At 38.7% G+C, this 26,376-nt stretch overlaps 1 protein-coding gene and 1 long non-coding RNA gene across 9 annotated transcripts in view; one reads left to right on the plus strand and one right to left on the minus strand.

The window, feature by feature from the left end:
• The window catches only part of MACROD2 (mono-ADP ribosylhydrolase 2), a 1,992,468-nt gene that overhangs the window by 482,318 nt on the left and 1,483,774 nt on the right, over positions 1–26,376 (minus strand). The window lies entirely within an intron of this gene.
• The window catches only part of LOC144379253 (uncharacterized), a 196,008-nt gene that overhangs the window by 82,017 nt on the left and 87,615 nt on the right, over positions 1–26,376 (plus strand). The window contains exon 5 of one of the 6 annotated variants that reach the window (XR_013441937.1): positions 17,269–18,534. The exons of 2 other annotated variants lie outside the window; for them this stretch is intronic. This is a non-coding gene — a long non-coding RNA (uncharacterized LOC144379253). 3 more of the 6 variants (XR_013441940.1, XR_013441934.1, XR_013441933.1) reach the window with 3 other exon arrangements.

Here is a 26,376-nt window from a genome sequence, read left to right on the forward strand (position 1 = left end):
ATTGCAGATAAAATTAGTTAAGATGAAGACATACCAGAATGGGGTGAAACCCTAATCCAATATGCTTTGTGTCCTCATAAAAAGGGGACCCTTGGATATGGGTATATGCACACTGAGAACGCCATGTGAAGATGAAGAGAGAGATTTGGCTAATACCATGCCCTCCATCTCAAATTCCCTTTCAAGTATAGGTCTGTCTTGCCGTCACTTTATGTCTCATACCTAAAGTCTAGCACCATGATCCATATGGAGTAGTTTCTAAGTAGGTGTTTACTGAGTGAATATGTAAAATCAGATTTTCATCTTGTTAAAATATGAGTCATTAATATGTTGGACAAGCCAGAAAAAAATCTTCATTCTAACCAAGTCAGTGAAAATATCTCCAGACAAACAAGACCAATAAACCTTAGTTTATTAAATTCTACTGCAGTATTGAAATAATTTATTGAACAAAAAGCAAATGCAATTGCTAGACTAGACACCAGAAAAGCAATACCAGAGTTGGTACGTTTCAATATTGCTGCACACTTGGCCCAAGTTTCATGTGATATTAAAGAGTTGGCAAGGCAAGATGTTCTTAGATAATTCTGTGTGCATTTGTGGTACTGATGCACACCTGTGTCCTTCTACAGTTGGCTTAAGCCCCACATGCTTCTCCTTGTCACTGATTTGAATCTTTCTCACTTTAGAGAAAGCATTTGGCTCACACAATGTACCATGGATTTATCTGGTTAGAGTTTCATGCCGCTTCTAGATCTCTTGAGATTTTAAAGCCTGCTGCAAAAGACATATTTATCACTGTATTGGCTGGTTACATACATTCCTAAGTATTGCCTTAGAGGGAAAAATGCAAGAGTTATATATTAAGGAGAAGAAAAGATAAAAACACAGAACAAACTGTTCTATTGTATATTTAAAATGAAAAGGCATATTTTATATATAACTTATATTTTATATTTATACAAACTTTGTCATTTTATTTAATGTAAATATAAAATATAATATTGTTATATAAATATTTTTATAATATATAATAATATATAATGTCAAAATTTAATATAATATATATTCTAAGGCATACAATTAGCACAAACAGAAGCAGTAGGATAGCAAGTATCAATTTAATCTATTGCCACTCAATAAAAATACTCTATGTTCCTCCTTATGACTGTTCTATGTTCAAACATTATCCATGAAATATATTTTTTCAGCATTTCTTTGCCAAAAAAATCAATTGGTTTCATTCACTCATTCAAAATATGCACATTCTAAAGGTCAAAGAAGAAACCATTGGTTTCAAGAAAAAACTATACTTTTATACTTTTAGGTGGGCTTTGCCACCTTTACTAGTCTTTACAGGCCAACCTTTGCAATCAACCAGAAGCTCTTCATTGAACAGAGAAGCTTCCTTCCAGAAACTGTGACTGTACTAGTTGATACACCTGTAAATCTGACAAGCATCTCAAAACTCAACATGTTCAAACTTGTGTTTTCTGCCCTGTGTCTTGATTTGCTATTTTCCCTGAAGTCCTAACATGGGGTTAATAGAATCACCCTCTATATAGTCACTGAGCTAGAAGCTTTATATTCCTCCTGAATTCCTTCTTCTATATCAAAAATTGTTTAGTGGGTCCCATCAATTCTACCTCAAAAGTGCCTTTGGAATCCATCCCTTCCTTTTCATTTTCCAAACAGAGTTTTTTATTGCCTCAGCACCCAGCACAATATCTGACATGTACATTGTAAGCACTCAATAAATGTTTGGCAAATCAGTCAATGGACAATAAAATGGACAGTTTAGATATATATATATTTTTCTTTTTCTTTCCTAGACAACTGCAATAGTTCCTTATACAAAATCCCGATTATTAATTGTTCCACTCTCCAATTTGACCTCCAGGCTTACTACAGGGTTATTTTTCTAGAACACTGCCAACCATATCATTCTTTGCGCAAAAAATTTGATGGCTATTATTGTCCATGATAAGCCAGGCAGGCACCTGCTAAGTGCTAGGGATACAGTGAAGAACAAACAATGGCCTCTATGTTGGAAGATGCACATTAATCATGTATTACTCTAAAGCACAGCTATAAGATGCTTTGAGAGCATATGACTGGGGTCATGATCCAATTTGGGATCTAGGGGCAGGCTTCCTAGAATGAGAGTTGTATGAGCTGCTATATGAAGGATGGGTATAGTTTCCCCAACAAAGTGAAAAGGCTGTTCCTGGTAGGTGAGCAACCTGTGGGAAGGCTATGTGTGGAAAGGAGGGTGATGAGTTCAGAACTCGGAGAGCAAGGAGTGAACAGTGTATGTTAAGTTCACAGAGATAAACAGTGGTAAGATTTTGCATCCTTTGCTGAGCATGCTCTGAAGAATCCATGGAAGGATTATAAACCAGGGGTTACATGATCACTTCCAATGATTTCTTTTTATCAAATTCTGTAAAAATACTAAAAAGAGAGAGGCATATCTTAGGATGGGCAGGATCACATTATAGCTCTGGGCGGCTGGAAATGCACCAAATGGCAGCACTATAAATAACTATTCAAAAGTTGTTGGAGTGTGAATAAAGGATAAGTTTCATTCCATCAACAAATCTTTTGATGGGCATAACTCATTGCTTGGTGATTTCTCTTTTGTTTCTTAATCCATATTAATAATGGGCATTTTCAACATGCCAGAACAGTCACTGCATTCTTTATAACATCCTATTCTGCAAACTAAAGATAGCAGCACAATTAATACATGTGATAAATGCACGAGCACCCGAGCTTTGTTTTTGATCTCACTTTTTAATCAACACTGAGGCCTTTTAACATTTAGCTTTCTTCTTTCTTGAATGCTTCTGAACACATCCAATCCCCAGGGCCTGTGGAATAATGAAATCCACCTTTCTTTGTTTCAGTAGTTGAGGAATGAATGCAGCCCCCCAGTCTCTTCATTTGTGCCAATAAGACAACCCATGTGGAAGTGATAACAAGAATTTCACCATCTCTGCTCGCAGGCCTTCCAGTAAAGAACAAAACCAGGGGTGACATGTCTTTATCAAAAACTGCCAGCTCTAAACTGTTCTGTCTTGGGCAAATATATTAATCTGTGTACTTGCTGAGGCTGCTCATTAGACTCAAGCCTCTGGAAATCAGAAGTGCTGATAAGGGGAAACAGTGTCACATGGCAGGCTAGCAAAACTGCATGGACCCTGCTGCCTGTTGCAGTTTTATTGTTCTTGTAATTGCAATAATAAATAAAACACCATGACCTTTGGTGTTCACTGTGATGCCTCAAATTACTGCTTCAATTTCAGTCCCATCACTCCTACTCTTCTGGGGGCATCCTTTCATGTCTTACTTTTTGAGAGGTGTTCCTGTGTTGCCCCCCAAGATTGCCAGATATTTACCAGCAGGCTTTTTGAAGGGATGCTTCCTTATTTTCTGGTTGCCAATTTATTTCTCATCCTCAATGACTGAATACAAATTGATTTGAAATACTTAGATGAATGATCATTCTGAAAATAGATCCAGGGGGATGGAAGCCCCAGATCCAGGAGACAGAAGATCGGAAAATGTCCCATCAGGAAGTGTTAAGGAAGACTTACCTTGTTTGTTCACTTGTACAATCACCTGTTATGCTTCGTTGCTTTCTGTTTAGGGGTTCCTTGTGGATGCAGTCAGGGTAGAGATTGAGTTGTCAGAGTCTCAGGCCGATAATCTGGAAATCACCCATTTCTTTGAAAATAGCTCTTTAATTTTATAGTGTGAAACAGTGGTTCTCAATCATCTGGAGGGCTTGTTAAAAATCAAGTTTCTGGCCCTGTTTCAGAGTTTGTGATTCAGCAAGCCTGGGGGTGGAGGGGTCCTTGAAAATTTACATTTCTAAGAAGTTTCCAAGACCATAGTTTGAGAACCACTGGTATAAGAATAAAGGGACTCTACCTTGTCCCTAGGACCTCCTGGGAACAGAGTTTTCAAAATACTGGCATGGAAATATCTGGTTTTGTAAAACCAGTCAAAGAACAGCAGAATTTAGAGTTAGCAAGATACTTAGAGCACAGACAGATCAGACCTTAGAGAATTTAACTGATATATCCAGGGTCACAAACCAGTTAGCAATGGAGCTGAGGATATAACACATTCTTGACTCTTGTGACTTTGCTATGTCCTTGGTTATGACATTTGTATATTAGGAGTTTAACGGATATGGCTGAAATTGGTAAACATATATCAGCCTTCACACCTACCATCCTGTTGCAACCTTTTGAGACTCCCTTTGACTACACAAACTTTTCATGTATTACTTTTGTACAGGTAAGAAAGAAGCTGTAAGGGAGAGAGAACTGGATATACGTATATAGAAGAGCTGTTCTCAGAGAAAAACTTGGAATCCTATCAAATACTGTACTATTTTACAACCAACCAATGGAATTAGGTCAATCTGGGTTATTTTAAAATAAATAAATAACTCATAATGTTAAATAAATAACTCATTCCTTCCACAAGCTGCACTGCAGACCAGTTCCTTCTCTGATCCCACAACCACACTGTCACTTCTAATGTCCTTCTATACCCATAGCTCATAGTGGGGCTATGATAAAACATCGGGCTATGTCTGCAAAGGACCTGTTGCATACACCCTTTCTTTCCCTTACCAACTAGTTTCCCATCAGCCAGTAATTGAGCTGCACTAGGGCTGAGTTTCTTCTCAAGGAAAAAGAAAAGAGTAGGGTGGATTACCTCTAAAGTTTATTTTCTTTTTTTCCTTTCTTTTTTTGTTTTTTTTAAAAGATTTATTTATTTATTTGAGAAAGAGAGAGTGTGAGCATGCGAGTGTATGGAGGGGCAGAGGGAGAGGGAGAGAATCTCCAGCAGACTCCCTGCTGAGCGTGGAGCCTGGGTGGGGCTCAATCTCAGGACCCTGAGATCATCACCTGAGCCAAAATCTAGAGTCAGACATTTAATCGACTGAGCCACCCAGGTGCCCCATTTCTTTCTTTTTAAAAAAAATAACTCCGAAGTATCAAAAATGTAGAGTGTCCAAGTAATACGAATGAGAAAAATTGGGGGACCTAAAATAAATGTTTATATATTATAGTAGAAAGCATCTGTCTATGCAACACTGTCTTAATACCTGAAATGATCATGATCTATGTACATTTCTTTTTTACCTTCTGCAATTCTCTTCAAAAGACTGATCTACAACACAGCTACCACAACTGTTCTTCCCAAAGAAAATACCATTTTATTCTACCATTTAAGTTTCAGAATGCCTCAAAATCTGCAGGGAGAAATGCTGACTTCATTTTAAAGGGCACACCCAGCATCATAATGTGAATATCACTGAGAAATTTCCTTTGGACTTAATTTTGAATTATTCCTTCATATGAATGACATCATTACATTCAGTAGAGGCAAAAACTAAATCCACTTAGATAAAGACAAATGAAGACATAGAAACAACACAGTTAAAAAACAAGTAAACAAAAATTTACTAACCAAGAGCAGGCTCCATGAATACCATCCATGCATAATTATTGTCCAGGAACTTGAAGCTGAAATCATGGGCACCTATAACCTCATCTCTGGAAATGGCTATAGATAACAATCTTTTCACCCTCTTTAATTGACATATGAGACCAGGGAATCCTGGGCAGGGCGGTCAGAGACTTGCCCAGACCATAAGAACAAAGCCAGGACTAAAATGAAGATTTCCCAAGATAGAGGCACCTGGGAGGCTCAGTCCTTAAGCGTCTGCCTTCGGCTCAGGTCATGATCCCAGAGTCCTGGGATCGAGCCCCGCACTGGGCTCCCTGCTCAGTGGGAAGCCTGCTTCTCCCTCTCCCACTCCCCCTGCTTGTGTTCCCTCTCTCGCTGTGTCTCTCTCTGTCAAATAAATAAATAAAATCTTTAAAAATAAAAGATTTCCCAAGATCAAGGCCAATTTTTTCCCCAGAAAAGAGGCTGATTATTAACATAAGGTGGAATGTTGGTTTGTAGACTTCTCTGTTCTTTAGGTGTGCTTATTTGTTTGTTTCACCAAGCATATATTAATTTTTACTTAGGAAACAAATTGTAATTGATGAGCAAAAAACAAAATTAGTGTATATGTTTGAGTAATTTTTTAAAGTTTCATTTTGCTATCTTCCTCAGTGAAGGTACCAAGTTTGTTTTTTCAACATATCAAACAGGTAACTAAAACTTGCAAAATATTTTTTTTAATAATCAGAGTGGCATAAAAGAAAAACAACAACAACAACAACAAAAACCCACCAGAGAACCAACCAAAAACCTAGACAACTAGCATTTTACATGTTATGCTCTGCTAGAGTTGCCAGATTTAACAAAGAAAAGTACATGATATATCTGGTTAAATTGGAATTTCAAATGAGTAAAAAAATTATTTAAATATAAGTATGTCCCATGCAATATTTAGGATATACTTATATAAAAATAATTATTTGCTATTCATCTGAAATTAAATTTAACTTGGAATTCTATATTTTATCTGGCAGCCTTAGAACTCCCCACTTTAAAATGTTTAATTAAAATGTTACTTGCTGGTAAATTAATACTAACTTAAATTTATGCAGGCCTACTATGAGAACAACAAAACCATTCAATATTCAATACATATCAGTGCCTTTATTTCCAGGGTGATTTATTTCCAAGGAATACAATGATATAGTAATTTGTAAAGGATACATGGATTTTATTTATATATTCATGAAATATACTCCATGTAACATAAGGCAAACCAACCACAAAAACAATAGACTCCTCCTTATTATAGAATGTAATTAATTGACCTTTTCATGAAACCAATATTCATTTAAATTGATAATTCTTTGGTAAATAATTATTTTTGCTAAATCTTATTCATGCGGCAGACAGAAATATAAAGGAGACTTAACAAAAAAGGAGAAAAAGAAAAGATAAAGAACAATAACAAGAAGCATTGTGCTAGCTACTTATCAGATCTAGATCTATGAGTCAATATTCTCTCCAATCTAGATTTTGTTGTGAGTCTTCAAAGATACTACAATGTATCAAACCAGTATCAATAACATAATGAAGAAATAAAGAGTTGCAATATATTCGATTTTAGGTTTTTTTTTTTTCCTATTTAACCATTTATCTATTCATACAACAAAGAAGTTTATATTCTCTTAGGATATAACAGGTATTGAATCTTGGAGGTTACACAGGAGTTCATTGTTCTATTTTTTCAACTTTTTCTGTTTGAAGATTTTTATAACAAGTTGGGGGAGAAGAAAAATGTGAAAAAGAGAAAAAGAATTAACAGCTATGTAATCTTTAAAATGGTTCTGAAGATAGTAAAATATAATGGGATCTAGAATATGTTATATTCTAGTTTTCTTATTTAGAACACTGATTATTTTCACATTTCTATCTAGATATAGTCAACAAATATATTTATTGATTTAATTTGAATATCTCTTTGCCACTTTTGCCAATAAATGGCAGTAACACTCTATTTTTAATTCTCAATAAGTAAAATAAATTTTAATTCATCATTGATAAACAAATCCTTTAGCAATTTTCATAAAATAAAACAAAGTTATTTTTTAACTTAAGTAAATAATTTACAACAACCAAAACAAAGATTTTGCTTTATTAAAAGCAATCTAAGGATAAAAAGAAATGAACTAATAAATAGTGCTGTCTCAGTTTGTTCAGGCTGCTGTAACAAATATAGCAAAGACTGAGTGACTTATAAACAATAGAAGTGTATTTTTCAGAGTGCTAGGGGCTAGAAGTCTAGGATCAGGGTTCCAGCATGGTTGAGTTCCTACTGAGAGCCCTCTACCAGGTTGCAGACTGCTGACTTCTTGTGTATCCTCACATTGTAGAAAGAGAGCTCTCTGGAGTCCCTTTTATAAGGGCACTAAAACCATTCATAAGGGGTCCATCCTCAGGATCTGATTAACTCCCAAAGGTCCACCTCCTAATACCATCAACTTAGGGGTCAAGATTTCAACATGCATATTTTGAGGGGACACAAACATTCAGTCCATAACAAGTGCCAAGTAAATTTTTTCTTCAGTAAACATAGATCCAATAAACATAGATCCAACCTAGCTAATCTTGTCAGAAGTATAGTCACTGAACTTTTCATTTATGGAATATTACACAACCATGAAAAATGAGAGATCCTCACATGTGTATGAAAATAAAAATGTTAATAATATTTCAATAAGAAAAAATGCATTTTATAAAAATAGATACACTATTTATGTTGTTCAATAGTTATGCTATGGTAATCTTAGGTTATGACATTAAATATAAAGAAATTCAGAAAACTATACCATGTTTACAGTATCAGAGTCTGAGAACCTTTAGCCAAAAGCTTCCTGTCTCTTCATCCCATAGATCTTAACTGTGATCCTGGGATGAGCTTTCATATTTCCACCTAAAGCCTTAGTTTCACTTTCATGTCTGCCTGAGGAGCAACAGTCAATTCTGCATACGACCAAGGAAGGGCTAAAATACAGTGACTAACAGATAAATAATGAAACTTCAGGTCCAGCTAACTCAGGTTTATTACTAATTACTTTGGCTTATTTTTTTTCCTCTTCAAATATAAGCTTTATTTTCTGTTCCCCTTTCATTTCTGTCTTGATAAATTTCCCTGTCCTCCCTCAAATTTCTTCTGCCTACTGTTATTGATCTTCACACCTCTCTGAATACACAATTTGCCTTTATTTCCCTGCATTCTCTTCTACACTGCTTCGTCCACTTTACAGTGTGTGTTCCCTTTTCTTCTCCCAGTTCTCAAACTTAACTATCATTTGCTAAGTGTCAAAATCATTCGTCAAAGGGACAAAAATGAGTCAAGATAGGAGTTTTAACTCTACAATGTCGAACACCTGATTTTCTTGATTTATTTTTTTGAAAGGTAAGAAATATAAACATAAATATTACAGTTTAAGGATATATTTGAAGAGGTAGTAATTTTGTTTTCAATTTACTTAAAATCCCAAGTATGGTTCCTTTTTTTTTTTTTTTTGGCAGGGAGAGACTTGCATTTCCAGTTATTGACTTATTCTTGTTTAAAAGAAATACCACCTAGCTTCCATTTGGCAATTCCCTACTTCCCTTGGCAGATCTTTATATATAGTTTCCATTTAATAATAAGTCTTAACAAATGAGTTTGAGAATGTCTAAACTGGCCTACAGCTATGGGCATTATATGTTCAGTGTAAAATATTGCAAAAATATAGAAGAGCAAAAAAATGAAAATTAAAAATCACTTGCAGTCCTACCTTCCAAAAATTACTGTTAACATTTTACACATATGCACACATGTACACACACTCACCATACATATATAGCAATCACAATTTAAAAGAAAACGCACACAAGACTGACTCTCTCTCCCATTCTTTCAAGCTGGAAAACACATGTCTACTTCCAGATCCTCTCCCTTCTGGTTGACAACAATGTTCTGAGAGTAACAAGATAGAGGGAGCCTGAATCTGAATAATCACATGCAGCAGAGCCATCCTACCAACTTTGACCTCAATATTAGACTGGAGAGAAACAAACTTCCATCTTCTCTAAGCTATGGTATATAGGGCTATCCTTGTTAGAGAGTAACCCTATCTAATACATTGCTCTAATGGCCAAAACTTAGGGTAAATATTGCAGGAATTCAGAGAAGAGAGAATGATGTATTGGCTTGAGTCATATTGAAGGCATCAGAGTAAATATGATGCTTAAACAAGATAAGTACAATAGAGTTTCAAGTTCAAACTGGCAGCTGAGCACAGGCATTTGCCTCTCCTCCTTCAGGAAACCACATTATAATGGCAGTAAAGGAATAGAGAATGAAACAAATGAGAGATTTCAATTTCTAGATGACAAAAAGCAAACAGAAATGTTTGGTCAGAAGATGAGGCAAAAAAAGACATAGTCCAGAAGATGTACCAGAGGGAGCCACAGGGGAGATGGCATTCAACCTTCCTGTCAGAACTCTGGAGGATTCTATGCATAAGGATTTCTCAACCTCAGCACTACTGACATTTAGGGGCAAATAATTCTTTGTTGTGAGGGGCTGTTCTGCACAATGTAGGATGCCAGCAGCACTACTTTTTCCTGCAATACCAATAATCAAAAATGTCTCCAGATTTTGCCAAATGCTCCCAGAAGGCAAAACCACCCTAGTTGAGAACTACTGTTCTATATTAGTCATTTTCCAAATATTTATTGAATTCTTTTTGTGTGCCACACATTGGTCTAGGTACTGGAGATACAGAAGTAAACTAAATCATCAAAAATGCTTTTTAAAAAAGATTTTATTTATTTATTTATTTATTTGAGAGAGAGTGAGCACGAGGGGGTCGGGGCAGAGGGGGAGGGAGAGGGAGAGAGAATCCTGAGAAGACGCTGTGCTGAGCGTGGAGCCCTCCCAACATGGGGCTCAATCTCATGACCCATGAAATAATGATCTGAGCCGAAACCGAGTTGGATGCTTAACCAACAGAGCCTCCCAGGTGGCCCCCAAAATTCTTATCCCTTCTTTTCTAGTAGGACTAGGTAGGTAACAAACATACTAAATGACTAAAGGATATAATTTGTCAAGCACTATGGAGATAATAGAGAAAAAAATAGAAGACACTGAGGGGAAAAGGGAAAAGGAAGATGGAAAACATGCATTTCCAGAGCAGCTGTGCCACTTGGCTTTCAAACCCCTTTCCTTGTTTCATATTTTGGAAATATCAAGTGCTGGGTTTTGCCTTTGGAAAACCACTGGAGAGATATTTGCTAAACACTGTGAATAGGCTGCAGGGAAGAATTGTGGATGTTGCTAATTGGCCTTAGAGGATTCTGAGCCATACACTAATGAAACTCAGAGACCAGCGTGGGCAAAGGGCCATCAGTGAGGGTTAAGAGGCAGAAGAGTGAGGTGGTACTGGTTAAATGATACAGGGAGAAAAATGGCTGCAACAACTCAGGAATCTGACGTTGGGTGGTTAAAGAGGAAGTAGATTTAGCTGAACCCAGTGGCTGTTAAATAGTGAACATATACACTTAACTTATTTTTAACTCATTTTCTCCATCAAACATTCAGCAATGATGCTTTCTAAGGCTGTGTGAAATGAAATTTCCTTTCAGTTTATTTCATACGATTGCATTATGATGCTGAGTAGGACAGACAGTTGAATACCATTAACTAAGCTTTACTAATATTACTGTAGAAAAATGAATGAGGACTCTTTTTCTTGAATAAAATCTTTAGTCAAAAATTCACACTTTAAGACACATGGGAACCAAACACTTAAAAATATTTACTGATATCTAGTGGGCTCATTTTATTTTCTCTGAGGAACACATGGAATTGTTGGTACAGTCCTAACAGCTTGAAGCTACAAGCGCAGACAAGGGAATGGGAAGCTGAAATAGTGAGCTTTTTTCCCCTTATTTAAAGCTTTTATTTTACATAATATTTTGGCATTTTCCCACCACAACCAGTACCACAAAGTCATCTCTTTGTGATTTCCAATATGTGGTAAGATATTTGCTTGCAAATATTTGTTATGAAACAAACAGAGAATAAATGAACTATGCTTACAAAACGTTGATTATTTGGGGGGTGCCCATGTCTCCTTAACTACATATTCTCTTCTATTTGCCATCTGAGAAGGTCACTTCCTTTGATGGAGATTTGGGGGGGGGGGGCTATATATGTACCTGTAAGGGAGGAGGAGGGCATTCTTTAAAAACCGGATCAACGAAGCCAGCTTTGTCAAGCAAAACAAAAACAAAAACAAAAACAAAACAAAGTCAACTACCACAAGCAGAGCCTCACTCCTCCAATTTGGTTTACTAATTTCTGACTATGTAATTTTTTTCCTAAGTCAAGTTGATGGAATCAATTTCTGCACCATCATATACAATTAGTAGAAACCTGTCAACCCACCTTTTCTCAGTGATAACCAGGCAAGTCAGAATTATTACTGTTCTATACACATCTGATCATTCTTGTTTCTTTGCTCATTCTACACTCCAGCACTCCTCCATTCCACACTCCTACTTTAATGGCCTCCCTTCTACTCCTGTCTATTCAAATCTTTCTGTCAGTTTTCCCCACTTCCTCCTTAAAGCCCTTCCTGAAAAATTTACCCTAAAATATTTTCTTCCTTCTCTTATCTCTTGAGGGCTTATGTTATATCTCCACTAATTTTGGTGCTGCCAAATCATATGCTATTTTGAGATTGTCATCTAATTCTTTTGCAAGATTAGATACCTTTTGGCCCTTTTTTTTTTTTTTTTTTTTTTTTTTTTTGGTCTAGGTCTAGCTTATGGTCAAGGGCCAAGGGATACACTATTTTTGGTATCCACCTCAGCATCTGATATGCTTATGAAAGAAATCTTACTAAACTGTCCTCTAGGACAGACACTCTAAGGACAGACCCAAAACCATCATGCTAACCTTTGAGTAGTTTATATTGATGACCTAGATCCTTCTTAAAAAAAAGAACAACAACCCTCTATTTTCCTTTTTTGAACATTTAAATAAAAAAAATCTTTCTTCTTCATCAGTCCCTTGTTTTACTTGTCATCATCACTCGTTAACTTCCATAAGTACTCTTGTGTTTGAGTGTGATGCTTACTTGCAGCAACCGGATGTCGAGTGGGACCTCTGAGTTTTCCTAACCACCCTATATGTAGTATATAGCTATCTAGATTCCTGTGTAAACAAGGGAGATTTAGATTTATATAATGGGAAGTTAAATGGCCATGATACAAATAGGGATGTTAAAGGGTAATTAGCCTACCCAAACTGCCTTTAAATATGAGTTGATTATCATTGACTTCTTGCCAGAGTGTTTTCACACAAAGTTTCACTGGTTAGTTAGTGTTGATAGTGAAAAGAACACTTTAATGCTAGATGAATAAGAACATACAAGTTGGGTTGATCTTATTTGTGTTGGCAGTTCTGCAATAGTTGGGTACATTACTGTAAAAGGATAGGGGACCATGTGGGTCTGAATCACACCATGATACCTCATACGCCTGTAGATGATGAAAATTGCTTCTTTGAGCTATGTTATTTTTCTTGTGGCAAATGGTGTTTTGCCCACACTGGATGCTGTTATTAAGGAAAATTATTCTACCCAGGGCCTAAGTTCATCTAATAGTTGTTGGCTGCCCACTCTGTGCCAGGAACTCTGTTAGATGTAAGAGATAAAATGCCAGTCACAAACATGATCCCTGCCCCTGTGACTCTTAGTGGGATTCTAGTGGAAAGAACAAATCGAATATGAAACTGTAACTGTCATGAATGGTCTAAAGGAGAAGTGCAAGAGGTAACAAGAGTTTCTTTCTCCCTCAGTGACAAAACATTCCATATTCATGAGGTGACAGTGAGGCCCCTGGATATGGCCAAACACTCAGATATTTTTGGAGGAAAAGAGAGACTGAGGCAACGCAAACCATTTCAAGCCCCTAAGGCAGTCACAGTAGCTAAATGGCCAGTATCAGGAAGCGTCGTGCCAGACACTTATGAGCAAAGAGGCTGATTCTACTCAAGTGGCCTGGGGCCAGTAGAGACATTCACAGGGTCTGGTCCCGGACAGAAAACCATACAGGAATATATCTGAAACTACACATATCTCTTGGAGTTGTGAGTACAACCTGCTCATAGCTCTATGAGACAATGCAAAGTCGGAGCATAGTTCAAGCACTTTGGTGAATACAGACAAGGAAAGACCCACAAAATGAGGAAATAAGTCACAATTCAAGATAGCCATGAGGAAATATCAGGTCACGTAGCCATGATATAGCTTGTATAGTCCATGAGAGACAAGCCTCCACCACTCTTTGAAGTACTTGTGTGCGAGGCTATTTGTCAGCAAATGGGACTCAAAGAATTGACCCTCTGATATGCACAGGACATCGACTGAAGAATATCTTTGGATAGCTAATTCACAGACTTGTGAATTGGATTAAGATTGGATAATTCTGTCCTAGAGCACAAGTAACTCCTAACTAGATGGAAAGAAAAGTATATGCACAGGAATCGAGGGGCAGGAAAGGTAATAACACCTACCTCATTCTCAATGTTTCATAAATAAAGTACCTTTAGTGGTTCTCAGATATTGAGCAGCATTGGAATCATCTGGGGAGGATGTTAAACATATTGATCTATGACTTCACTATTTCCCACTGAATCAAGGTCTCCAAGATGAGGTTTGTATACACTAAAAATGCTCTTCAAGAAATTCTGCACAAAATGTTTGGGAGCCACTCCATTATGTCCTTCAATCCTCATGACCAATTACAGCTGGAGATACCCAGGCTGAGAGAAGTTAAGCATCCTCTGGATGTCCTATTATAAAAACTGGTATTTCTCTGATCTAGGAACAGCAGTCACTCAAGTAGACCTGTTCTGCCTTTTCCACATCCAGAGAAGCATTCAATTTTCCAACAGAGTACAAAGGGAAGGGAAGACTTGGATTCTGTCCTGCATGCAGAGGGAGCTCACTGGGTGGCCATAAAAGAAAAAAAAAAAAAAGAATTAGAGGGCATGAACCATTGTTAGTTGCTCTGAACCCTGTTGAGCAACAGCCAAAGATCTCAACAACAGTCATTTTCCAGTGATGCTTTGGTGTTAAATCAGTGGCTCCCAATCTTTGATGAACACTGGAATCACCGAGGATCTTTAAAAATACTGATGCTTGGCTCCTACACCTAAACATTTGGATTTAGTTCGTATGTGACAACCTGAGCATCTGGGATTTTTAGAGTTCCCCAGGTTTCTCTAATGTGCAACAAAGTTTGGGAGGCACTATAGTAAGTGAAAACTACTGATTGTAAAAAGCAAACAAACAAACAAAACTGCTGATGGTGTTGCGGGCCTGCTTTGAGTAACCTTCTCAGGAAATTGATGTGACTTTATATGGGCTGTTGGACATCTTGTGGTCATCAATGAGGCCTACACATGACCCTTCTCTGGTGTCACAGGCCAGGCCAATAAGAGTCAACTGCAGTATGCTCATAGCTGCACTCACCAGCTTTCCTCCCTAGGTTCCTTTTGCCTACTGCTGCCTGGTCCCTCTCATTCCCTGTAAGCCTGCCACCTGATATGTACTTATCTGGAGCCTTTCTGTTCTAATCCATGTTCTCTTCCCAGGGTGCAGAGTGACAAGACCACCTGTTACCCAAACCATGCTAATGTAACCAAGCATCTTGGAACACTGGGAGGTCAAACAGGTCTCCCCAAATCCCATTTTTTTAAAGATTTTATTTATTTATTTGACAGAGAGACACAGCAAGAGAGAGGGAACACAAGCAGGGGGAGTGGGAGAGGGAGAAGCAGGCTTCCCACTGAGCAGGGAGCCCAATGCGGGGCTCAATCCCAGGACCCTGGGATCATGACCTGAGCCCAAGGCAGATGCTTAACAACTGAGCCACCCAGGCACCCCTCCCCAAATCCCATTTTTAAGAGACTTGTGGCTTCCTGGAAGGGACTGAGAGGTACACAGTGAGGTCCATGGTCAGAGATGGACCCATTTCCAATTGTGCTCCATTAACAGCTATTTCCAATCTAGCACCGTGGTCTCAATGTAAAGCATGTCCCAGAGGCATTAAAAATTCAAAGGGCAGAGTTAACTCTGGGGGAATCTCCAAAGAGTTGTGAACCAGCAGAAAACCTGACCATGAAAGTGTGAATGAAAGACCCGTCAGTCTTGAAAAAAAATGCTCTCTTTCTATTGAGGTAGATCAATACTATTAGCCTTCCTTGATTTCCTGGAATTTGCTCTACTAAGGTAACAACATAAGTGGCCACAAAGGACAGTCAAGATACCAGCTGATTATGACCAAGGCCTTTGAGTATGGTGGTCCCTCTTATCCATGGTTTTGCTGTTTCAGTTACCTGTAGTCAATCATGGTCAGGAAATAGATGATCCTCCTTCTGATGTATCATCAGAAGGTCAATAGTAGTCTAACACTACATCACAATGCCTATGTCATTCACCTCACTTCATCTCATCACGTAGGTATTTTGTCATCACAGGAAGAAGGGTTAAGTACGGTACAATAAGATATCTTGAGAAAGAAAGACCACATTCACATAACTTTCATTATAGTCTATTATTATAATTGTTTTATTTGATTATTAGTTATAGTTATTATTCTCTTACTGTGTTTAATTTACAAATTAAACTTTATCACAGGTATGTATGTATGTATAAGAGAAAATATGGCATTTATAAGGTTTGGCTGTATCTGCAGTTTCAAGCATCCACTGGGGGTCTTGGAACATATTCCCTGTGGGTTAGGAGGGGACTACTCTATTCCCAAGGCTGGAACAGACTGACAAACTTGGTTTGTACTAATGGAGTAGTGCTTACCCAGAGGACTCTGTCAGGATCACCGAGGGACAGCCTGAGGACCAAATATGGCTTAACCCAACTCTCTAGAAGTACTGGTAAAGTAGGTATAAAGTAGAACCCAAATACTTAAATTTTTAAAAATATCCTCAGATGACTTTAATGTAAGGATCACTGCAATGACTTGATGGCACTGACTAGCACAGCATCCCAAGAAAAATTATTGTATCACTATTCAAGGCAGTATTCCTATGGTGAGAATTCCAATCACATAGGTAAATAAGTCAGGAAAGAAATTTCTGAGACAGCCAGCCATTCACTTTTATGCAAGTTTTATCATGTGAGTATCCTCTTACATTGCTTAGTCACAACATAGACTGAGCTGCCCATCTAAGAATCTAGAGCCAGAGTGTTCAATAGAACTTTCTGCAGTGATGGAAATGTTCTTATTCTGCTCTGTCCAATATGGTAGCCATTAGCCACATGAGGTTATTGAGTGCTTGAAATGTGGTCGGTAAAAAATCCAAGTAATTGGACTTCTCATTTTATTTAATTAATTTTAACTTAAGTAGTCATTTGTAACTAGTGCCTACCGTATTATACAGTGAAAAGAGATAACCCACCTTGAGTAGAAAGCATGCAGAGCTATAACTGAGCACTAGACAGTAAATATGTCCTTCTATTAGACAATCCCGTCCTGGGACTTTCCATAACAAGAAACAAAAATCTGTTGTAAGTGACCCATTATTCATCCAGAACAGGGAGTATCTCAAAATGATAGCCCATGAGCCATATCTGGCCCATATATATATTTGGATTGGTTTGCATTATTGTTTTTTTTTTAAGTTTTTAAATTAGCTTTCAATATTTGTAAAATTGATTTTTTAAAAATCTCAATATCTGTCTTCTTCAGAAAAATTAGACAATGAGGTCACCTTGGCTAATGCTTTATGGCAGTGAGTATCTGGAACCAAGTCAAAGGGACTCTTGAAGTTCAGTGGAGACACGGCCCCGCCTACTTCACTCACACACGTGGCCTGCCTGGGTCCCTGGAAAGGCTGGTGTTTGAGAGACCTGACCTACAGATCTTCCCCAGGCAGAAGCATCAAATCTGAGAGTTCGGCAAACCTGGCAACTTTATCTCTGCTGCTCTCACCTTTAATACTCAATAAAGAAAGGAATGGCCTCAATGCAAACACCTTCTTTCAAGGTTTTGAAAGAATCTCTTCATTGTTCTTCAAAAGCAAACATGTATGTGCACACAGGCAGGGGATTTCAAGGTTAATGTATCAGGAGGAGTGTGATCCTAGGCCAAGGCTGATGGTTTCAAAATATACTGAAGTGGTATTTACTAGCTTGAGCTTGTTACTTAGCTGTGCCTCAGTTTCTAGATCTGCAAAATGCTGGGATAAAGAGCCTGGAATAGGGCTTGGAACACTCCAAGTGCTCAGTACATGTTAGCTACTATAATTGTAGGCTTTCGATGGTATCTATATCTATCTATCATCTATCTATCTATCTATCTATCTATCTATCTATCTATCTATCTATCATCTATCATCATCATCTCTCCATGGAGAAAGAATGAAGATAATGCCTATCCACAATACCAGACAGAGACATGGGAAGGTTTTCACTCTACAGTCAATTCTAAATCATAGCAGAAATCTCAGTTTGCTTGTATATGGTAAGTAAGCAGTCCCAAGAAACCAGTTATTAGTGACTCATCAAAAGCTCCCTGCTTTTCCAATGTGCTAACGACTGCAGCACAGCCTGGAATGAGTTCTGAGTAACACAGACCCAAATGTGTGCACAGCTTTCTTTCCTGCTGGTACACAGAAACACAGTGAGAAAACAACTCTGCCTGCACAAAGGAAGACAATAGCCAAATGTGCCCCAAATCCACCGTTTGTCTGACCCAGACATGTCTCTTCCAACAGCATCCTTGAGCCACTGAACTTGACTGCAAGTTCAAAATAAAACATTAAATTGCTAAAACTAAGATGACTCTAAGAATTCAGCTTTTCCTTGCAGATTTACTTTTGAAAAGTACATTTTGTTTGAACCCGACTCAAATTATCTGCCATGACTCATGTGATGAAACACTAGGCAACGTCCTTCCCTCAGCAAAAATCTTTCTTTGCTCTGAATAAATTTACTTTCAATTCATATGAAGTTAGGCAGTTCTTTAATAATCCTTCAGAGGGTTAAGGCCAACCCAGAGATCACCATAGATGGCTGATTTTTATTATGACTCTCATCCAGATGAATCCATGTTTGGGTGATAAGAATGCAGTCCTGTCAATCACCTGCTCAGCTACCTTCCCCAGGTTCAACTGTGACCGTCCAGATTTTTCCCCTCCATCCAGCAGGTAGCTAACACCAGTCACCAGCACGTAGACTACACTCTTCGAGTCAAGAACTATGTTCAGTCCTGATTTTTTTTTTTCCAGTTGTGCCTATTTTCTGGTACAAAGTGATTGTATGCTCATGGTGTGAGGCTTGTAGACAAATTAAACAAAGCAAGAGAATACCATTCCTACTGAGTTCATCCTTAATTTGTACTCAGAAATAATTCCAATCCTACCTTAAAGAGTTATCCTCAGGGCACCTGGGTGACTCAGTGGGTTAAGCTACTGATTCTTGGTTTCAGCTCAGGTCATGATCTCAGGGTCCCAAGATCCAGCCCCGCGTCAGGCTCCACACTCAATGGGGAGTCGGCTTGAGATTCTCTCTCTCTCTCCCTCTCCCCCTGCCCCTCCCTCTGCTCCTCTCTCCCTCTCTCTCACTAAAATAAATAAATAAATAAAATCTTTAGGGGGGAAAAAAAAGAATTATCCTCAACATGTTAATTAAAATACATTAGCTCATTTAAACTCTTTCACCAACTAGAATATCTATTGTATATATACATAACCACACACACATCTTTGCTAATGATAATAGCAATACAACTCCTAACCACAATAGTGATTTAGCACAGCTAACATTTGCACAGCACGTCACAAGTACACTCACATACTTTCTCTTAGGTACTTCTTGAAAGAGACCTATGAGGCAGACAGGATAAACAGGGGAAAACATTTTTTGAACCTCAGTATGATACATGCATTGCAACAGGGTTTTCTGTGTACTCTCTTTAAGAGTACCAGGACTAGAATGAGGTGAGGGAGGCACCTAGGGTGTAGAATTTAAGGAGGTGTTCACCCTCCGAGTCATACAATTGCAGAGTTGGCACCTGAGAGTTGCTCCTTAAATCGCACATCTTCGACACCCTGCTTGCCTCACCTGAGTCCTGGCCCTTCTCAACCTCCTTGTCAGTTGCACATAATCTTCCTCCCCTCAAAGATCGACAGACTAGTACTCGGAGATCTTTAGCAACTTGCCAAAGGCCTCCAGTTAGTAAATCTTCTGATCCCACTCTGGTGTTCTTTTTTACACTAAAGGGCCCATGGCCCAAAGCCATTGCCAAATAAAACCACACTTACGAATTGCATAGAAAATTGCTTGGCTCCTTCTACCTTCACTTAAAATTCAGTGTAGATAGCACTCCAAAGAAAATCTCCATTTAATCATTGTTATCACTGTTTGTAAAATGAGAATGCTGTTTATTTTGAGCTTTGTTAGTTTCTTTAAAATCCTGCAATTAGCATATCCTAATTATGTATACTGTTGGGTTTTTTTTTTCATCAATAATTTTGGTTTGTTTGGAGAATGTAATAATGTGGATGGACTACCCAAGAAGTAGCAGAAAGTGAATGTGTGTCCTACGGTCATTCTAATTTTTATACAATTCAAAATTCTCTGTCCCCTAGCTCCAACGGCAGTTTATAGAAATTCACCAGAAACTCTTGGGCCCATTACTTTAGCATTCTGCAAAATAAAATCCTCAGGTTAATACTTACCCAGCTCCAAAGTCACTAAAGCAAAAAGCTTCAAGCTTAAAACAACTTCATTGTAAAGGGCTGTATATTTTATTTCTTTCTAGCAGCTTTAAATCTACTCACAGTAGTCCCAGACAGAATTTATGGGAATACAATAATATGCCAATTAACTACAGTCAACCAGTTCCTAATTCTACATCTCCAGAATGTCTTTATTATTAATGGAAATCCCTGCCATGCTCACTGAGAAACAAGAAGGCAAACTGAAAAAAAAAAAAAAAAAAGAAATGAAAAGAAAAGAAAACGACCCACTCTTAATTATAGTTATAACTGTTCTTGCAGATGCACAATTCCTCATCTCGAACTTCAAATTTGTGGATAAAATTCAGCCCTGTTCTCTCCTGGGGGGAAGCTGCTCATGCAATTAGGGCAAGTCACCCAGGAGAAAATCTACAGGCCTATCTACAAAGCACACAGCTGGGAAACATGTCTAATTATATATTTGTTCTTACTGTCCCTTCCCTGTGGTTTAAACACCCACTTGCCATTAAATGTATCTGATGAGGAACAGAACGAAAGGCTGTCTGAATTTGGGGGCTGTGGCTTCAGTGTGATGAACTCCAATGAGACCTATGTTTGGCCCATGGCAAGTCTTCTAATCCCATCAAGAGCTAGGGGAAGATTGGAACATGGATGTTGTTAAGACCCAGGCCAGGGTATTCAATTCAAGAAACTCAAAAGAAATAACTTTATCAGAGATTGTCTAAGCCCTGGCTTGATTTTTTTGAACACATGTGTTTAGTTTTTTTTAGGGTATATAGTGTGGGAGGTGACCACCTGATTTCCAAAAGTGCCATAGAGAGACTTGGAATGCAGTAGGCCCATTGAGACCTTTCAGTTACTCTGTTGAATCTGTTCTCATCTTTGCACAGTTTCAACTGTCATGGAAACTGTGGGTCTTTATTATGAGAGGGAAATCTTGAAGCTCCAAGGTGACCTTAAATCTTACAAATAGGGAAGACACCTAGGTTAATTTGTATGATGCTAGGCATTGTTACTGTTATCAGCCTGGGTGCCAAAAAAGACAAAAGGGGATGAATATCCTGCTCATGCAGTTATTGTCATATTAACTTCAGTTTGTCAGCACTTGGACACACTCCAGAAAGTACCATTCCAACACGTTGGAAAAGGTCTCCACACCATGCCTACTTCCTGTGGATATTTCCCCCAATCTAAACACTTCACAAAATTACAAGATAGGTTCTTCTCCTGAGATTCATATGGGACTTGATTTACTCCCTACCCCATTTGGATGTTCCATAAAAGCTCTTTATACCACCAAATGTAATCTTTGTTAACTGACAAAATAGATCATTCTTATCTAATGAGCTGTTTAAAGAAATATTCACCTCTATGTCACTAATCATTCTACTATTATAAGCTTTTTTCAGTCCTCATTTCAATTGATAAAATGGACTGGGGGATGTCTGGGTGGCTCAGTCGGTTAAGCGTCTGCCTTTGGCTCAGGTTATGATCCCAGGGTCCTGGGATAGAGTCCCACATCGGGCTCCTTGCTCAAGGGAAAGCCTGTTTCTCCCTCTCCCTGCTGCTCCCCCTGCTCCTTCCCTTGCCTGTACTCTCTCTCTCTCTGACAAATAAATAAATAAAATCTTTAAAAAAAAATGGATTGGGATGCTTCTTTCTGACTCATCATTTCCCCTAACTCCAAGAGAATAGCCTCCTCTGCATTGTACACAGTTCCAGGCTTCTCCTCAACTTTGCCTCAAAAGCCTTTGCACATTAGCCCTGGGCAATCAGATAGAGGTGGTTCAGATAATGGAACTATTGTGAATACTGACCTCATTTCTACTCCATATCCCCGCAATCTTTAATCCCTGACTCTAAGAGTGTCCCTCTCCAACCCAGTGCAAACCAGAAAGAAGACAAAAGGAGATCAAGCTTCTCTAAGTACAGAATGCTGAATTCTTCCAGCCCATTTTAATTGCTTTCCAAACCGAGGTCACTTGGCACTTCACTGATTTTAGGGGTAAGCCTCCATCTCTTTCTCTTTCCTAAATTAGAGCTAAGAATTAATTTGAATTCAATGCTTATGTACTTAAGAGTTTTCCTTAAATTGTGTTAATTGTATTTCTTAGCAAACTGTAATTCATATAAACTGCTTCCACGTAAAAGGCCTTTCAAAAATTGTTTCATGGAAAATCTCACACTCACTAAAACGAGACAACATATTTCAAATGAAACTTTAACTTTCTACCTGCCTCAGTTTCCTTATAAAAAAAAAACTGGGGGACGGGCGCTTGGGTGGCTCAGTCATTAAACGTCTGCCTTTGGCTCAGGTCATGATCCCAGGGTCCTGGGATTGAGCCCTGCGTTGGGCTCCCTGCTTGGCGGGAAGCCTGCTTCTCCCTCTCCTACTCCCCCTGTTCCCGCTCTTGCTCTGTCTCTCTCTATCAAATAAATAAAAAAAATCTTAAAAAAAAAAAAACTGGGGGGAAAAAATCCCCACATAGGGGACACCCTGACAGGGTGGTGGTGAGGATTCACACTTAGCACAGTGTCTGGCACTTAGTAAATACTAAATGCTAACTCTTATTCCATATAAAGCACTTCAATGCCAAGCTTGTGATAGGTTTTTAATAAATGGTAGCTATTATATTATCCTAATTAGCCACAAACTAGAAAGGAATGGAAATATTTCTCATACAATGCTATGAGAACACGTGGAAGCTTCTTTCCTCCGGCCAACTCTCCTTCTTTCTGTTGTTTCCGGTCCCTTCTCTGCTTTCTTCTTCCCTCGTCTCCTTTTTGTTTTCAAATCAAACATGCTAGAGATGGAGGAAGAGGAGGAAAGGAATGGGAGCACATACCATTTAGGTCTAAAAAAGAATTATTGGAAAATATCTTGGCCTCTGCTTAGAAGTACAAAATTGCCAACACGGAGAGGAAAGAAATTTACGGTATTTTCCCAGTAGTTGGTATTTAATTAGCGCTCCGCTATTGTCAGCTGGCTCCGCTGTCACGGGGATAAATCATTTGCAAGCTATTTTGGAGGTTCTTCCTGTCGCCACCACCATTTCATCAATCTCCTCATCAGCTTTGTCATTACAGATCTCAGCGATTTCTCACCTTTTCAGGAACTCTGCATGAATTTGACCTCAAGAAGTATTTGGCCACTATCATCTCAGCTATTAAATGTCAGATTCAGACATCTCAAACTGTGTGTCAAGACACTGCATTCTGGCAGAAATGAACCCATTACCTTTTCTCCCCCCTCATAAAGCTTGCTCTCCGGGCACTGGGAATTGTGTGATACAAGTTCTCCCGAAAGTCTCATTTTATCGTGGGTGTCTCTGAAAAGAATGTCTGTCGCCAGCTACATTAATGTCCAGACTTTTGCTAGTTTGTACATGTGCATTATGCAAATAATGTCTGCCCGTCTTTCCTGGGTAAAATAGGCAGCCGGGTCAGGCGAGAAGGTATAGCTAAGCAACCTGCTCCATTAGCATTTTTCAGGTGTATCTGTTAGGATCAATGAATTCTTCAAATTGCATTTTCTACTCTTTAAAAATAGTCACAGTAAGCTTGCTTTATCCCTGCTAATGAGTCACAGGAGAGCAGGAAGGCCAACGGATACCGCCTATGTGGCTGTCGGGCTGTTTGCTATAAACACTTGTCCATCCAGGCGGTTTGTCATCTCTGCACCTAGGCGGTGGTGGCCTGAGGCATGAGCATGCTGGATAGGTTCAAAGAAAGGGTCAGTGAGACCAGAGGGTAGCGAGCAAGGGGGAACAAGTATGGGCGCCACCAGAGAGACCTTTCTTGGCTGTCATGGACCCATTTAGCAGCTGAGTGGAGCCTCTAGATCCTTCTCAGAATATGTATCGGGATTTTAAATAATAAAAATACAAAAGATTGCAAAGGAAACAATTTTATTGAGATAACAATTACACAGAATCAGTGTGTGCTATGGTAATGTGTGTGCTTCTTTACGGACACGTTAAAAAAAGATCTAGTGATGAAGTTACAATGAGCATCAGTAGTGTTTTTGTGATCTCTACAACTCCAATGTGATAGGAAATATCTGTGATTTCTATGGATGACAAGGTCACAGGAACTGCTGATACCACTGTGGTTTGTGGCTACTGTCGTGATTAGAAGGGAGTGCTAAATTGCAATTGGAGTTTAATGAAAATAACTGTATTTTCTTTCCCCAAGTTCACAAACTCCCTGAGACCTCTTAAGAGTCTGTGACCACCAGTCAAGGGTCCAGCTTGTAGGGGAGGCATTTGGATTCTACTTCCAGGGGAATAGAAGCCCTGGGAGGAGCTTACAGGCTCCAGTGTACTTGTCCATTTAAATCAGGAAGGACCCAGGGTCTTCCCTGTCTGTTTCCTCCACCTAGCAAACTCAGTGTTCTGGGCACAATTTGTCCTGGAATTCACTACTTTGTCGTGTGGTAATTTTGTGTATCGTTTCTTCCAATAGAGTGTAAGGATGAGAACCACACATTGACCATCTTTGTATCAACAGTGCACAAGACCTGAGACATACCAGCTATTGAGTATTTGTTAAATAAATTAATCAAGACTGAGATTCTCTTAAAAGAATAACACATGAATCCACATGACCAAATTTTTTCCCGAAGAACATCTTTTCCTTTCTGAAATGGGTTATGTGTGGAAATACACAACACTTTAAAAATATTATCCTCAGACTTTAGAACTGGAAATGGAAATACTGATTCCATCAGGGAAGTCAAAAAATTTTTTTAAAGCAGATTGAAGGGTGCCTGGGTGGCACAGTCGGTTAAGTGTCCAACTCTTGATTTCAGCTCAGGTCATAATCTCAGGGTCCTGGGATCCAGCGTCATACTGGGGAGTCTGCTTGAGGATTGTTTCTCTCTCTTCCTCTCCCTCTGCCACTCCCCCTGCTTGCATTCCCCCCCCCTCTCTCAAATAAATAAATAAATCTTTAAAAATAAATAAATAAAAGTAGATTGATTGTGGCTACCTAAAGACCAAGTCTCCCTTATGTTTAAATTTATAGGAGCCTCTGCAAGGAAAGAAAAGGCCAGGTAGGCAGAGGTTAAATATTGTACAGACCAGCTATAGATCAACAGGTCAAAACTCAGGCAAGATGAACTTCCAGGAATACTCATTGTCTCTAGTTTGTTCCCAGAATAAGCTTTCCATTTTAGATAGTATTTGACACCTGCCTAACCCCAGCCATAGATGAAGGAGTATGGTAGAATTTCCCCCAGTCCTGGGTCACATCTGGGACCTGGCTAAAGCTCTGCAGGGTAGGACTGGTTTCTAGCCCCTGTGTTTATTTGGGGTTGGGGATGGAGCTCAGGGCTTGAATCTTAATTTGGAATCTACTGAAATACAGATAATAACCTATTTAGCATGCTTAAAATTTGACACCAAAAAAGGTCTGTATGAGACAGATGTACTGGCTTCATGCATGCTTAGCTCCATCATTGTAAGAAACAATGTAAAACATTAATTCAGTCAATACCTTCTTATTAAGGCTTTCTATTTCCCTGTCCCCATGAATTAAACACACACACACACACACACACACACACCCCTGGGTGAAATTACACATTTCCTGTCCTTGAGTCAGTGGGAAAGCTAATAGGAAAATCCACAACCACATTGAAAGCAGTGATAGTTATATGTCTACATGGAGTAGGGAGGAAAAAAATTCATTGAAGATGCAATATTTGAACAAACATGACAGGAGTAAGTAAAGGAATCTGTCATCTCAAGAAGCATGTGCTCCAAACAAAGACAGGGTTGATCCCTGAGAAACTGGAGTCATATCAGGGCTTACCTACCTACCCTCAGGGAGATTTCAAATGTTCCTGAACTTGTTTATCATTTGATAAGATTTAGGAAATTAATCCATGGCAATATCCATGGTTCAGAAATGGTTGTTCTGTACCAACAGGCTGTTCAGCTCTAACTGTAATCACATGGAAGTCCTAGGAGACTATAAGTAGTGCAGGTCAGCTAATGAAAGTCCCATCTGTTAACTCTCATCCAGCTTGTAATGAGTTTGGGCCTGACACTGTTCTGGGGGCAAGAAACAAAAGTCGGCCAAACTATAGACCC

The sequence above is a fragment of the Halichoerus grypus genome, chromosome 10 (assembly GCF_964656455.1).
Source record: "Halichoerus grypus chromosome 10, mHalGry1.hap1.1, whole genome shotgun sequence".
Classification (NCBI taxonomy): Eukaryota; Metazoa; Chordata; class Mammalia; order Carnivora; family Phocidae; genus Halichoerus; species Halichoerus grypus.